The sequence below is a fragment of the Phocoena sinus genome, chromosome 7 (genome assembly GCF_008692025.1).
Source record: "Phocoena sinus isolate mPhoSin1 chromosome 7, mPhoSin1.pri, whole genome shotgun sequence".
NCBI classification, from domain to species: domain Eukaryota; kingdom Metazoa; phylum Chordata; class Mammalia; order Artiodactyla; family Phocoenidae; genus Phocoena; species Phocoena sinus.
The window spans coordinates 48,248,870-48,264,748 of record NC_045769.1 but is presented as its reverse complement, the minus strand read 5'-3'; the positions used below and the strand labels follow the sequence as shown (position 1 = coordinate 48,264,748).

General features: G+C 34.6%; 1 non-coding gene across 1 annotated transcript; it reads right to left on the bottom strand.

Moving 5' to 3' along the window:
- Positions 1 to 2,474: 2,474 nt before the first annotated feature.
- TRNAG-UCC lies at positions 2,475 to 2,547 on the bottom strand. The gene has a single exon. It is a non-coding gene; the product is annotated as a tRNA-Gly (tRNA).
- Between the last annotated feature and the right edge of the window lie 13,332 nt (positions 2,548 to 15,879).

Here is a 15,879-nt window from a genome sequence, read left to right as displayed (position 1 = left end):
ATAATTTTCTCTTTCCATACACCCTGCAGAGAAATGAATGCCTGGATAGCATCTACTTCAAAATGTAAACTTTCTCTTCATTAAATGGAATTCTGCTCCATTTAGGAAGAAACAAACCATTGATACACACAACGACATAATTTTGCTGAGTAAAAGAAGTCAGACTAAAAGAGTACATATTACATGAACCCATTTATATAAAAATCTCAGAAAATGCAAACTAATCTATTATGACAAATTATTGACACATAATTGACAGGGAAAAAATGTGATGGTTTGATATAGGTATACACTGTAAAATGTTTACCACAACCAAGTTTACCCACACACCATCATATTACAGTTAACATTTTTGTGTGCGTGTGTGTGTGTGTGTGTGTGTGTGTGTGTGTGTGTGTGTGTGGTGAGAACACTTAAGATCTATTCTCTTAGAAAATTTCCAGTATACAATACAGTATTTTACCTTCTCAAAACTCTACTAGGTGGCAGCGTCATCTTGGCCATAAAGAAACTTAGTGACCTAGCCCTCTTGACTTTGTTTTCAGTTACTCTTTTCAATTACTCCTTCTTGAATCAATGTCAAAGTAAATTTATAAAGCAGTAAATTTAGTTATGTTGTATCTAATTACCAGAATGATACAATGTCTTTCAAAGAGCAATTTTGACCATTCCCACTAGACACAGGCACATACACACATTTCTGGGGGAAGAAATTAAACTGAACCTACGGGTGTGGAGAAGTAGTCCATTTTGCAAAACTATTTTGTAACCCAGCCATTATGTAGAACCTTTCAATCTGTGGCTTCTTATTATCTTTTCAGCCATGGACTTCATTTCTGACATGTAGTTTACCAACACTAAACAAATGAGTACTCATTGCCAAGCTCCAGGCACTGTGCTGTTCTGGGACAGAGCAGTGGGTAAAAGAAGACATACTTTCAGGAGCTTACAATATATGGAAGGGAGTACAAGATTTAAAAGATTTTAGGGCTTCCCTGGTGGCGCAGTGGTTGAGAGTCTGCCTGCCGATGCAGGGGACACGGGTTCGTGCCCCAGTCCGGGAAGATCCCACATGCTGCGGAGCGGCTGGGCCCGTGAGCCATGGCCGCTGAGCCTGTGCATACAGAGCCTGTGCTCCACAACGGGAGAGGCCACAACAATGAGAGGCCCGCGTACCGCAAAAAAAAAAAAAGATTTTAACACCCAAAACAAATAATTTTGAGAGTGTACATTCAGGGTGCTATGGAAGCATATGATAGGAAAGAGCAAGAGGATATATTATGTAGCATCTCGCTACCCCAAGTACCAGCACACACACACACACCATGGTCCAATAGCTTTGGTATCACCAGTAAGCTTTTAGAAATTCAGAATCTCAGACCCTACCCCAGACCTACTGACCAAGAATCTGGATTTCTGCAACATCTCCAGGTGATTCACATGTACACTGAAATTTTGAAAAGCACTGTCCTAAAGCCAACTGAAATCTACACACACACACACACACACACACACACACACACACACAATAGATAAAAGGAATCAAATTTAATTAACTTTGAAATAACGTGGTAATTCCTTGTTTATCATTTCTAAATAAGGAAATTTTAGCTATTTTCTTAGCATATCAGATTATTTTTATCTGTCAATCAGCTAATTCAGGAAGGTAGATAAATTGAGATGCTTAGACAATCAGTGTAAATCAATCTCATGAAATAATTGGCAGCTTTTTTCCTTTATTACATACTATGTACCAGGAACTTCTCATATGCAACCATAATCTCATTTAATCCTCAGTTCAGATAAGGAAAGTAATATTCCTTTTCCAATAGGTAGTAAATTCATGTAAAGCTTTGTTTCAAAATCAGGTTTGCCTGACTTCAGAGTTCAGGCTGACAAAATGCCCTTCAACAACCCTAATTTTCATAGAATGAGACACTAACATTTGTTTGTAAAGAAGTTTATTGTTCCTATTTCACTCATTAGTAGGCTAAACTATCACTTTTAATAGAAAATAATGCTTAGAAGAATTCTAACACTCAGATTCACCAATTTGTTTCAGAAAGTATTAATATTAATTATTCAGTTAACCTTTTAATGTTCTATATGTCACGATGGTTAAACTTTTTAATATTTATATATTATTGTAGACTTCTGCACTTAGAATACAGCATTTTATTTTCAACTATGTATTAGATAATTGAATAGGTATCTCAAAGCAAGTAGAAAAAATAGGAAAATAATCAGAAAATTATCTTGCAAATTCAGCTGCAGTTTGTCATTCTTTGGACAATGATTATCCCACCATATAGAGGCATATTAAAACCATATGTAACAGAATCTAGGATGGGACAAAGCATTCATTCCTTTTTTAAAAATATATTTATTTATTTGGCTGCGCTGTATCTTAGTTGAGGCACACGGGATCTTCATTTGCCACGTGCAGGATCTTCGTTGGGGCATGCGAAATCTAGTTCCCTGACCAGGGATCGAACCCGGGCCCCCTGCATTGGAAGTGCAGTCTCTTAACCACTGGACCACCAGGGAAGTCCATATTCATTCCTTTTAACTGGTATATATTTTTTAAAGCACTTTAATTTATGATCACCTGTACAACTCATTTTCCAAATAAAACATTCCTAAATCATTTTTATGGACACTGATTAAATCAAGAACAGCTGCCATATCTCTACAAATTATCTGAAACACTGTTTTTGTCCTGCTTTACAGCCAAATAAATGAAAAAGCGGGAATCCTAGTCAAGAACACCACAATATTGCAAAAAACAAAATTGCTCTTAAAACTGAAGCTAAAATGCCTTTAACAAAAAAATTGGGGTCAGGCCCTTTAGCATATAAAGATATATCCAGAATCAGTTTAATATGTTCTGTGGTCTGAGAGTAAAAAACAATTGATATCTGATAAATGATGGTGTTGAGAGCACAAAGGTCTTCAGGCATTCACAGCAGTAAATCAATATATAATAAAATTTTTAACTTATCGGGCATAACAAATGGCAACAAACATAATGAAAACCATATGGTAGTGGGTAAAGAATCTGAACAGAACATAAAATTTATAATAAAGAAATCAAATAGCACATTTAATGCCAGTGCTAACTCTATTTCTCCACAGATAATGGCTATAAATTTGTGCAGCACGGTTGAGTGACTCATTTAATTCTATCAAGTGATTTTCTATGTAGTAACAAGGAATTTTTCTCTACAGCTTAATTTTTGGAATTGTCATATTATCTGTGATGCACAGGACTTAAGTCAGTACTTACAAGATTAAAAAACCATCAACAGTTACACTGCAACTATATCATAGATGCTCAACATACTTGAGCAACTTGGCCTTGTAAAGGATATATCCAATTTTTTGCAATAACTTGCACGTCTATTTGAAATACATTGTGTTACATCAGATGTTACCACTATTTTAAACATGAAATTTATTTTATAGAATTTTAGATTATAAAAGTAATGTGCATAGAAGATTTGGGGAAAAATATAAAACCTAAAGTGGAAGGGGAGTCATTCCTAAAATGCTTACCCAGTAATATTTTGGTATTTCATCTTGTGTTTTATGCATTAAGTATCTTTTTGCTAAAGCAATATATTCACTTAGAGGAATAAAGTCAAGCCATACAGAAAAGTTTTAAGTAAAAAAATATAACGACTTTTCAGTTTCTCTTTTTTATATCCTCTACCAGACCTCTTCTTAAAAATGAATAATTTATAATTTTCCTCATAAATCTCGTTTTCCCCACCTAACTCATGATGTGTATTAGTTATAATTTGTAGTTCTAATTGTGGTTACATTTATAATATAAAATAATCGATTTAAACCTCTGTTTCTTGCTCTATCACCTTTAAGCTGATCTACTGGCTGATCTAGAAAGCTAAAGAACCTACTTTTACTTCTCCTCATCCTTTTGATTTCTGTCAGTTATGCTATTAATTTTGGTTCTCTATAAGATTTCTGTGTATTGTCAATAGAAAAACTCCATAATTTTAAAGCTGATAAAATAGCCATTATATTGTGCACTGTTGGTGGGACTGTAAATTGATGCAGCCGCTATGGAAAACAATATGATGATTCCTCAAAAAAAATTAAAAATAAAACTAACATATGATCCAGCAATCCCATTTCTTGGTATTTATCCAAAGAAAATGAAAACGCTAATTTGAAAAGCTATATGCACCTCCATGTTCACTGCATTATTTACAACAGCCAAGATATGGAAACAACTTAAGTGTCCACTGATAGATGAATGGATAAAGAAGATGTGATATATATAGATAGATAGATAGATAGATAGATAGATAGATAGATATAGATATAGATATATATAAAAAGAAGCCATAAAAAAGAATGAGTTCTTGCAATCTGCAGCAACACAGGTGGACCTTGAGGGCATTATACTAAGTGAAATAAGTCAGACAAAGACAAATACCATATGATCTCACTCACATGTGGAATCTAAAATCAAAAACAAGCAAGCAAACAAAAAAATGAACAAAGCCCATAGATATAAAAAACAGATTGGTTGTTGCCAGAGGTGGGGATTGGGCGAAATGAGTAAAGGGAGTTAAAAGGTACTAACTTCCAGTTATAAAAGAATTTCACAGGGATGTAATGCACAGCATGGTGACTATAGTCAATAACACTGTGTTGCATATTTGAATATGGCTAAGAGAGTAGATCTTAAAAGTACTCATCACAAGAAAAAAAATGTTTTTAACTATATATGGGGATGGATATTAACTAGATATTGTGGTGATCATTTTACAGTATATACAAATATTGTATCATTATGTTGTACATCTGAAATTAATATAATGTTACAAGTTATATATCAATTATGCCTCAATTATGCCTCAATTTTTAAAAAGAATGTTGTATAAATAGAATCATATATTATGTAATCTTTCAATATTGGCTCATTTTCACTCAGAATAATTCCCTTGAGAGCCATCTAAGTCATTGTGTGTGTCAACAGTGTGCTCCTTTTTACCGCTGAGTAGTATTACAGTTTGTTTAACCACTTATTTAAGGACATTTGGTTTATTTTTAGCGTTGACTATTACAAACAAATCTGTTGTGAGCACCGTTGTACAAAAAAAAAAAGCCAGTATAATACTGGGATTATTATGTATTACAGAAGTAAGTTTAGCTGTATTTCCCTTAAAAACTCTTCCTGCTCAAAGGCAAGTGCTGTAAGCATCCAAGTTCAATGGATCCACTCTGAACTATTGTTGACCCTCTCTACTCCTTATCAGATCATACTTAGCTGCCCTTCATGGTTGTATCTCATGTTCTGCTCTTTCAGGCTATGAACAGAATTAAAAATCCAAGTTCAATTTCCCTCAGAACTTTGCATTTTCCAGTCCCGTGTTGTCGATAAGTTATTTGAAGTCATTCTCAACTGCATTCATTTGGTTGTATTTTTTCCTGTATATGCTTAAATCATTTACCTTTAGACCTAGAGTTCTGAAATCTCATCAGATGTGTCTAGAGACAAAGTGGTTTTATAATCATCTTTGACAGTCAATAGGTCCTTTCTACCCAAAGAATTTGAATATTTGTTCACTTCCTTTCCTGAATTATCTTGTTTTCATTTTTAAACTCCAAAGGGTTTAGAGAAAAGTCTTCATTATCTATGTCTGTCTTATTAATAATGTGACCATAGCACCCTATACACACTTGTATTACTTGAATTTATCATATCATTTCAAAACTATCCTTTAGGTCTCCACAACTTGACTATGATCTCTGATGAAAAAAGGACTGGATGCCTTGTTCTTTTTTGTATTCTCAAATATCCTGAAATATAGTAGGTAATCAGTAATCCTTTGTTGAACTAAACTGAATTTAATAAATAGTGTGAAGGCTTAAATTAGGAAGGAAAGAAACTGAACTATCATTTAAAAATGATGCTCAATATTTATATTAAGGAACATATTTTTTCCTTTGGTAGTACAATAGGTCATCTTCTAACTGACCTCTACAAACTCTAGATTCCCAAGCAACAGCTGATAACCATGGCACCCTGCACACTTCTGGCTGGTAGGGCTGTTCTCTAGGACTCCAATGCATGTTTGCTGCCTCTAGTTGAGAACACTTTCACAAAATTGCTGATATAGGTATGAGATAGTCTGTTGATAATATCTACTCTCTTTTGGTCAGTATTTAGTTTGATTAAGGCCACTGACTGAGAAGTTTTGTGATTAATTCAGGCCTTCTCTAGAGATCTACTGTACAATATTATAGCTGTGGTCAACAATAATGTATTATGCACTTAAATATTTGCTAAGAGGGTAGATCTCACATTAAGTGTTCTTACAATAAAACAAAAATTGTAAAGATGGTGGAATGTGGGAGAAACATGTTAGAGGTTAAGGAAAGTGAAGTATCTGTGATATCTCCCAGATTTCTACCAATCTACTTTCAATCAGTTTACCGCTCAGCAAAGTATCTGGTAACAGTGTTCTTCACTGAGAGAGATAAGTAGTTTAGGGAGAAGTACAGGTTCATACAACTCTATTATGTGATGTCTTAAAATTAAGAGAGATCAGAAGTATTAAAAAATATTTCTATCTTTGGAAAATTCGTTACACAGGCATTATATTTTTAACATGCTTTCTAGGGAAAAAAAATCATTGTTAAGAGGCTGAGAAAACCACAGGGAACTGTTTCTCTCCATTTAATTTTGACCCAGAGAAAGAAATGGTTAATGAAGGAGAAACGATGGGAAGCTGCATTCAGAAAATACAATCAAGTGATCTGAAAGCATTTTATAAGAACCAAAGTTAAAACCAACAACCTGATCAGAGCAAGATATGAAAACAAGCAAATAAGAACAAAGCACTTTTTAAGTGCAGAGATCCTTCTTTTACAACTTTGCCCAAGCTAATTCCTACTCATGACTTAGATCCCTAAACGCCTAGCACTGTTTTTGTGCCCCCTCTAAGTGTGTCCACAATACCTTGCACCTACCATCATTATAGTACTTATAAGCTCAATGTGTTATATGTACCTTCTCCACAGATGCTGTGAATATCTTATTCACAATTATGCAATCAGCATATATGTCAGACACCTAGTAGGCACTCAATAAATATTTGTTGATAAATATTTGTTGATTTAATCAATAAAGATATAAATGATTCCATGGTCTATGTTTCTGAAAAGGAAGAAAACTAATAATAAACTGACCATTTAACAAAAACAAAATTCCAGCATAAAAATATTAAGTGATCCTGATAAGATAGTTATCTGATTAGCAGATTAATAAAGAACTAATAAAGGATAAAGATTAATAAATAAAAAGAAAATATTCAAAAACCAAGAATTATTACAGGAAATTGGCAAGGAACCCCTAGAAAACCTAAAATTTATAATGAATTTAATTTGCTCAGATTTCTAAGAACAATGACAAAGCCTCTTTTGTTAGATGCAGCATGAAAAAATCAGTTCAAGAAATAGTCATTGAGTGTTGCTATGTGCAAGGCATTGAGGTAGATCCTGTGGAGATATCAATATATGCACAGTGCACACTCTAATGTTCAGATTATGATCAAATTGGGAAGAGTGTTCCTTTTAGGGGAGGAATCTGTAATATAAAAATTGTATTTGTGAAATCATTCTATAGACAATATATATCATAGAAATACAAAAAAGAGAAATATTTCTTCCATTTGGAAGAACTGTGAAGACTTCTGGGAGGTGAACTAAATGATGGAAGGATGAGTGATTTAACAAATATTTCGTTAGAACAAAAGGAGATAATTCTGCCTGCCATTAAAGCATTAAAAATGAAAGAAAACACATTTCAGCGTACTTTTCTCCTGTGTATGAGTTTTTCTTAATTTGGACAAGGAGGAGAAACAAAGAGGAGATTAAACACAAATGGACTAAGGACACAACTATTTTCCCTTTCAAGCCTGAATGTTCCAACCCTGCTCAATAAAATGCTTTCCCACAGGGAACGCTTTCATATAGCAAATTTAAAAGTGACAATTTAACAGCTTAAGATTAATAAAAGCATTCACAGTCCTAAAATACTAGAAGAAGGAGGTAGAATGAAATACATGATGAAGTAAATGATTTAACCTCAGTAGGTTCAGGAAGGCTCTCTACAGCGTTCTCTCTGCCTCTGAGATTTTAGCATTTTTTGCCCTTGATGTGTGGACACCTTTTTACTCCAAAGATGAGAACCTTTGACTCTCTGTCATGGTTGTCAGGGCTTTTATTTTCCCTCAACTTCAGGCAAGAAATTTATTCTTAGCAATGAATGTCTCTATTTTCATTCCCTTTCAAGAGCCAGTGCAAGGTCAATACACAAGAAATCACTGGTTTAATATAATTTCACCTTGCTTTGTAAAGAAAGTATAAAATATTGTCAAAATACTATTCATCTTTTTTTAGGTTATATGGTGATATCTATACACAAACTGCAAAGTTAGAGGAAAAAAAACTAAACAATTGTGCAGCTCCTGTCTTTTTAGATATTTTCATGTTGAAAATAATGCTGAAATTTTTAAAATGCACATTCTTTAGCTAAAATAAAATCTCTTGCATAAGTTAAAAAATATACCAATTAAATTACTATTTTTTACCTTTTTGCAAAATCAGTAAGTTAAAAACAGAGAAATGGAACTGAAGATATCAATTCTCAGGTACAATTTATATTAAGAAACAGAACAATGATTTTTAAATGATTTAAAAACAATTATTTTAAAAATATACTACTGATAGCATATTAATGAGGCCCTATGACCATTTCCTTAATTTTACTGTAGTTTAATCACAAAGAGCACTATGGCCAAATTACAAAGAACATGCTAATAATAAAAATGAAAGGAGGGGCTTCCCTGGTGGTGCAGTGCTTAAGAATCCGCCTGCCAATGCAGGGGACACAGGATCAAGCCCTGGTCCAGAAGGATACCACAGGCCACAGAGCGGCTGGGCCTGTGCGTCACAGCTACTGAGCCTGCACTCTAAGAGCCCGCCAGCCACAACTACTGAAGCCTGTACGCCTAGAGACCGTGCTCCGCAACAAGAGAAACCACCGCAATGAGAGGCCCATGTACTACAACGAAGAGTAGCCCCCGCTTGCCACAACTAGAGAAAGCCCTTGTGCAGCAACAAAAACCCAAAGCAGCTAAAAATAAATAAATTTATTTTTTTTTAAATGAAAGGAAATATTCCTTTTCTCACCCAGGGCCCTTGCACCTGGAGTTTTCTGTCCCTGGAATGTTTTTTCTCATTTCCTCTTCCTCCTTCTGACCTCTGTACAGCAAACTTCTCATCCTTCATTTTTAATGTTAAATTCTCAGAAAATGTCTTGATTACCCTATCTTCTATCTTCCATTATTTCCTACCTCATGACTCTCTGACAAATATCACAATTAAAAATTTTTTTGTGTTGTTTATTTTTCTGTTTCCTTCATTAGGTCAGGCACCTTGTCACTCTTGTTTGCCATTGTATGAAATTAGAAATAGTTAACAGGAAGAAAGCTGGAAAATTCACAAATATGTAGAAATTAAACAACACACTACTGAAAACCAATGAGTCAAAGAAATCAAAAGGGAAATTAGAAAGTATCTTGAGATGAAAGTAAAGAAAAATACGATATACTAAAACAGATGGGATGCAGCAAAATCTGTTCTAAGAGGGAAGTTTATAGCAATAAATGTTACATTATATAAAAAAAGAAAAAGCTAAAATAAACAAACTAACTTTACACCTCAAAGAATTAGAAAAAGAAGAACAAACTAAGCCCAATTTAGTAGAGAGAAGGAAAAAATAAAGATTAGATCAGAAATAAATGATAGAGACTAGAAACATAATAGAAAAACAATCAATGAAACTAAGAGTTGGTTTTTAGAAAAGATAAACAAAATGGACAAATCTTTAACTAGATTAACCAAGAGAAAAGAGAGAGGACTCAAATAAAATTAAAAATGAAAGAGGAGGCATTGTAACTATTTCCAGAGAAATACAAAGGACGTAACAGGCTACTATGAACAATTACAAGCCAATAAACTGTACAACTTAGAAGAAGTGGATAAATTCCTAGAAACACACAACCTACCAGGACTGAATCACGAAGAATTAGAAAATCTGAAGAGACTAATAATGACTAACAAAATTGAAGCAATAATCAAAAACCTCCCAACAAAGAAAAGCCCAAGACAAGATGATTTTGCTGGTGAATTCCAGCAAACAAAGAATTAATGCCAATCCTTCTAAAACTCTTCCAAAAAGATAAAGAGGAGGAACCACTCCCAAGCTCATTTTAGGAGGCCAGCATTACCAGGATACCAAAGACAGATAAGAGTACTAAAAGAAAAGAAAACTATAGGTCAAATTCCCTGATGAATTTATAGACGGAAAATTTCTCAATTCTAAAAATTGACTCCACCAACTGCATGGCTCTAGATAAATTACTTAAATTCTCTGCACCTCAATTTCCTCCTCTGTAAAGTGGGGATTATCATCATGTTAACTCCATTTTTTTATGAGGAGTAATAAATTAATGTATATAAAGTACTAAAAGACAATACTCAGCATATAGTAAACCCTCCAAACCGTAGCCATTATTTTCATTAAAGACTACAAACATAGGCAGGTGTGAGGTATTGATACATGCAAAAGGGAGGTAACAACTACCTTACCATGGAAACAGAAAGGGGTACAAACACAAAGACTCAATTAAATTCACTTCTCATTGAACTGGTGGTCTGTACAGAAAACTGTGGAAGATAAAATGTAAAAAATGACACCCCTCAAGGAATACAGAAGATAAAGCATTTACACAAACATCAAGCCCACATGGGATAACTGTCAGAGGACATGTACAAATAAGTAATAATTGGTGAGGTCTTTTGGTTATATCATCAGTAAACTTTTATAAGGAAGGACAAATTTGAGGTAGAACCTGAAGAATAAATGGAATGTCATAGGTAAATGAGAGGGAGGAACATCTAGGAACTAAAATGACAGGAACACAAATTTGTAGGAAAGGTGAGTATATTGCATAAACAGTAAATAATTCAGGTTAGTGGTGACATACAAATCATGGCAATAGTAGAAGTGGCAAATAAACTCCCAAAATAATGTAAGAAGATGCCAATGAGCTTGTTCATCAGTAATTGTATAACAATATAAAGTAACCAATGGAATCCATTTTTGGTTTTTTTTTTTGTTTTTTTTTGCGGTACGCGGGCCTCTCTCGTTGTGGCCTCTCCCGTCGCGGAGCACAGGCTCTGGACGCGCAAGCTCAGCAGCCATGGCTCATGGGCCTAGCTGCTCTGCAGCATGTGGGATCTTCCCGGACCGGGGCACGAACCCGTGTCCCCTGCATCGGCAGGCGGACTCTCAACCACTGCGCCACCAGGGAAGCCCTGGAATCCATTTTTAATAGTACAATATTTTCTTATAATCAGGCAAAATATCCATTATCCTACCCACTTTGTTTTACCCACTTTGCAGCAAAATAATAATAATCATAATAAAAGTATACAATTAATAGTTTTATAGGCATTATATTTGTATGTATTTATATTCAGCAAGGCAGATAGTAAAATTAAAGGACAAAAATAAGATGTAGGATTCAAGGTATAAAATTTACACAGATAAAGTTTTCTTAGACTTGTTGAGTTCTGTCACTGACTGACAAGCAAGAGAAGAAAAACAAAAAGTAACTATAAGGTACAATGAATGAAAATAACAAAATAGGGCATTTAAAAAAATTTTTTTAACTTACACCTTTCCTCTATAAATGTGTGCTGGAGATAAAATAGAGAACTGCTATTCCTGGCAATATAGTGCAATGATTAACAAGAAAAATCTAAATATCCTTAGGTTTTCCTTATAGGACAGTTATGGTAATTATTTTTGTTATTAACTCTCTGACTTTGAAGGTTTCATCATTTCAAGTGAGAAAAAGATTTATATGACCACAGGCAAAAGGGATATGAAAAGAATGTATGAGAAGACATACAAATTTCTTTCATCCTCAGTGAAAACCCTCATCCTGTCTCTTGCTATCTACTTGAGTTTAAGAGACACCAAGAGAAGATAATTGTTGAATTTTATGAGAATTCTGTTTTCAGTGTGTTTGTTATAACATCTTTATTCTGCACAGATCTAAACTGCTACACTTTGTATTACGTATTTCTACTAAAAGTGATAAAGAGAAAATGGTGTCCTTTAAGTCTACCCTCTAGATCTCCACGAGCTTTCGATAAGCCCAACCCCTCTATACTGGCACTGATAACCTTTCAGCAAAGTTTATGGCAGGCCCCCAAATCACCCAGCAGTGATACCACCTAACACTCTATAAATTAAGTCTAGGAACACCACAGAGACCTATATGTAAGAAATACCCCCTCCAGAGCTGCCTGTTCTAATGCCATCCCTCCATTGTCTGTGACTCTACTTCATGTAACACTACCCCATTCCTCCACATCAAAATACCTAGAGCCTTGCCTAAAAAATCAATTCCAAGAAAAAGATAATTAGAGTCGATTAACCAACTAATCAATGATTTTGTTTACTTCAGATACTACCAGAGGTGCAAATCTCCCCTAATTCTGTGTACACATCTTACTCTATGTCTCACCAGACTTGGACACAGCTGAACATGCCCTTTCTTGAAACATCCTCTCTTTGGTTTTGCAGACATCATCCTCTCCAGATCTTCATACCTCACTGATTACTCTTAATGTTCATAGCTGATTTCTCCTTATTTCCATATTGTTAATGTATGGATGAATATCAAACTTACACGTCCTGAATTTCACTCTTAAAGACTCATGTGTCTAACTTTCTAGACAACATCACCACGTGGATGTCTAAGAGTAAAACAAGGGCTTCCCTGGTGGTGCAGTGGTTGAGAGTCCGCCTGCCAATGCAGGGGACACCTGTTCGTGCCCTGGTCCGGGAGGATCCTACATGCCGCGGAGCGGCTGGGCCCATGAGCCATGGCCGCTGAGCCTACGTGTCCGGAGCCTGTGCTCTGCAACGGGAGAGGCCACAACAGTGAGAGGCCCGCGTACCGCAATAAAAAAAAATAAAAGAGTAAAACCAGTACTAACACATTGAAAAAAAGTCCTGCATTTTCCTTAGTCTCACTCATCGCAGTAAATGGCACCCCCATTCTTTCAGTTGCTTAAGCCAATAAAACGACATCATTTTTTATTTCTCTTGTTCTCACATCTCATATCTTATTCATTATCAAATCAGATCAGCTCTATCTTCAAAATATTGACTGGATCCAACCAATATTCACCACTTCCACAACTACAAGCCTAATTCAAGTCACCTTGCAACATCCCTTGCCAGGACTACTGAAACAGTTCCCTAATTGGCCTCTCTAGTTTCACTCTCCCCTAAACCCTTTCTGTCTGTCCCTGTAGATCTTCCTAATACTCACATATCTATTCTTTGACTTACCTGTTGCTCCCTTTACTCAGCCTTAAAAATTGAAAAACCATTTTTTATATTTAAATATTTTTTACATTGTAAGTTAATGGCATGAAGTAAACAAAGTTTGCTTAATTTCATCACCTACTAGCTTCCATTCCATTTCCTTCTCTCCTTTCATTAAAAAAAATGTGTCGAATGAAAAATTAACCTTTAGAAAATGGTTTAACAAATTAATTCTTCACTGATTTCTAAAGTGTCACCAATGAACTTTTAGTTATGAAATATAATGCCCTTTTCTCAGTTCTCATTCTCCTTGTCTTCCCTATACTACTTCTCTAAATATGGTTGTGGATTTGTTTTGTTTTGTTTTTTCTCTCTCTTTTCTTGCTCTCTTCTCTAATTTTGATAATCATCATGTGGGTTCTCAATCCACTTCACTGACCACTCCTTTCCTCACTGATTATTTTTCCTCTTCTCAAAAAAGTTATTAATAATCTCATCTACTTCCTTAACACACCACAATTAATTCACATCTGTGATTTCAACTGTTCCTGTTTATCTATTGAATCTATCTATTCATTTCTTTTAAAGATGTATAGTTGATTTACAATATTGTTAGTTTCATGTGTACAACAGTGATTCAATATTTTTATGGAATATATTTCATTTAAAGTTATAAAATATTTGCTATATTCCCTGTTCTGTGCATTACATCCTTGTATCTTATTTTATTCATAGTACTTTGTACTTCTGAACCCTTTACCCCTATCTTGCTCTTCCCCCCATCCCTCTTACCTTGGTAACTACTAGTTTCTTCTGTTTATCTGAGTCCGTTTCTGTTCTGTTATATTCGTTTGTTTTATTTTTCAGATTCCATATACAGGTGAAAACATACAGTATTTGCCTTTCTATTTCTGACTTACTTCACTAAGCAAAATACCCTCCAGGTCCATCCATGTTGTCACAACTGGCAAAATCTCATTCTTTTTATGACTGAGTAGAATTCCATTGTATATAAATGTACCACATCTTCTTTATTCATTCATCTGTTGATGGACACTTAGGTTGTTTCCATATTTTGGCTATTGTAAATAATGCTGCTATGAACACTGGGGTGCACATACCTTTTTGAATTAGTGGTTTTTATTTTCTTTTTCCAGGAGTAGAATTGCTAGATTATATGGTAGTTCTATTTTTGTTTTTTTGAGGAACCTCCTTATTGTTTTCCATAGTGGATGCGGTAATTTACATTCCTACCAACAGTGTACTAGGGTTCCCTTTTCTCCACAACCTGGCCAATGTTTTTATTTGTTGTCTTTCTGATGATAGCCATTGTGACAGGTGTGAGGTGATACTTCGTTTGTGGTTTTGATATGCATTTTCCTGATGTCTGCTTTTTTTTAATTGAGCAAGTTTGATGTGAAACATTGTGTAAGTTTAAGGTGTACAACTTGTTACTTTGATATATATATTGTATATTGCTGATGTGGTATTTATCACATTACATAATTATAGTACAATATTACTGTCTATATTCATTATACTGTGTATTAGATCTCTGGTGCTTATTTACTACTTGTTACAAGTTTGTAGCTTAAACACCATCACTCTTGTCCCCACCCCCACTGGTAACCACCATTTTATTCTGTTTTTACAGGTTTAAGTTTTTTAGATTACACATATACGGGATCATACAGTACTTGTCTTTATCTGACTTATCTCACTTAGCATAACATGCTCAGTGTTCATCCATGTTGTTGCAAATGGGAGGATATCTCATTTCATATTCTATTGTATATGTGTACCACATCTTGTTTATCCATTCATCCATTGATGGGCATTTGTGTTGTTTCCGTACCAGCACTATTGTGAATGATGTTGCGATAAACATGGAAGTGCAGATATCTCTTTGATATCCTGTTTTCATTTCTTTTGGCTATATACCCAGAAGTGGAATTGCTGAATTGTACGGTAGATATGTTTTTAATTTTTTGAAGAATCTCCATATTGTTTTCCATAGTGGTTGGACCAATTTACATTCCCACCAACAATATATACAAGTTTCATTTTCACCACATTCTCGCCAGCACTTGTCTTCTTGAACAGTTATTCGAATAGGTGTGACATGATATCTCATTGTGGTTTTGATTTGCATTTCCCTAATGATTAGTGATGTTGAGCATATTTTCATGTGTCTCTTGGCCATTTTGATGTCCTCTTTGGAGAAATGTCTATTTAGTTCTTCTGTCCACTTTTTAACTGGATTTTGTTGTTGTTATTGAGTTAACTGATTTATTCATATATTTTGGATATTAACCCCTTATCCAAAATATGGTTTTCAAAAATTTTCTTCCATTCTGTATGCTGTCTTTTCATTTTAATTGCTTCTGTTGCTGTGCAGAAGCTTTTAAGTTTGATGTAATCCCATTTGATTTTTG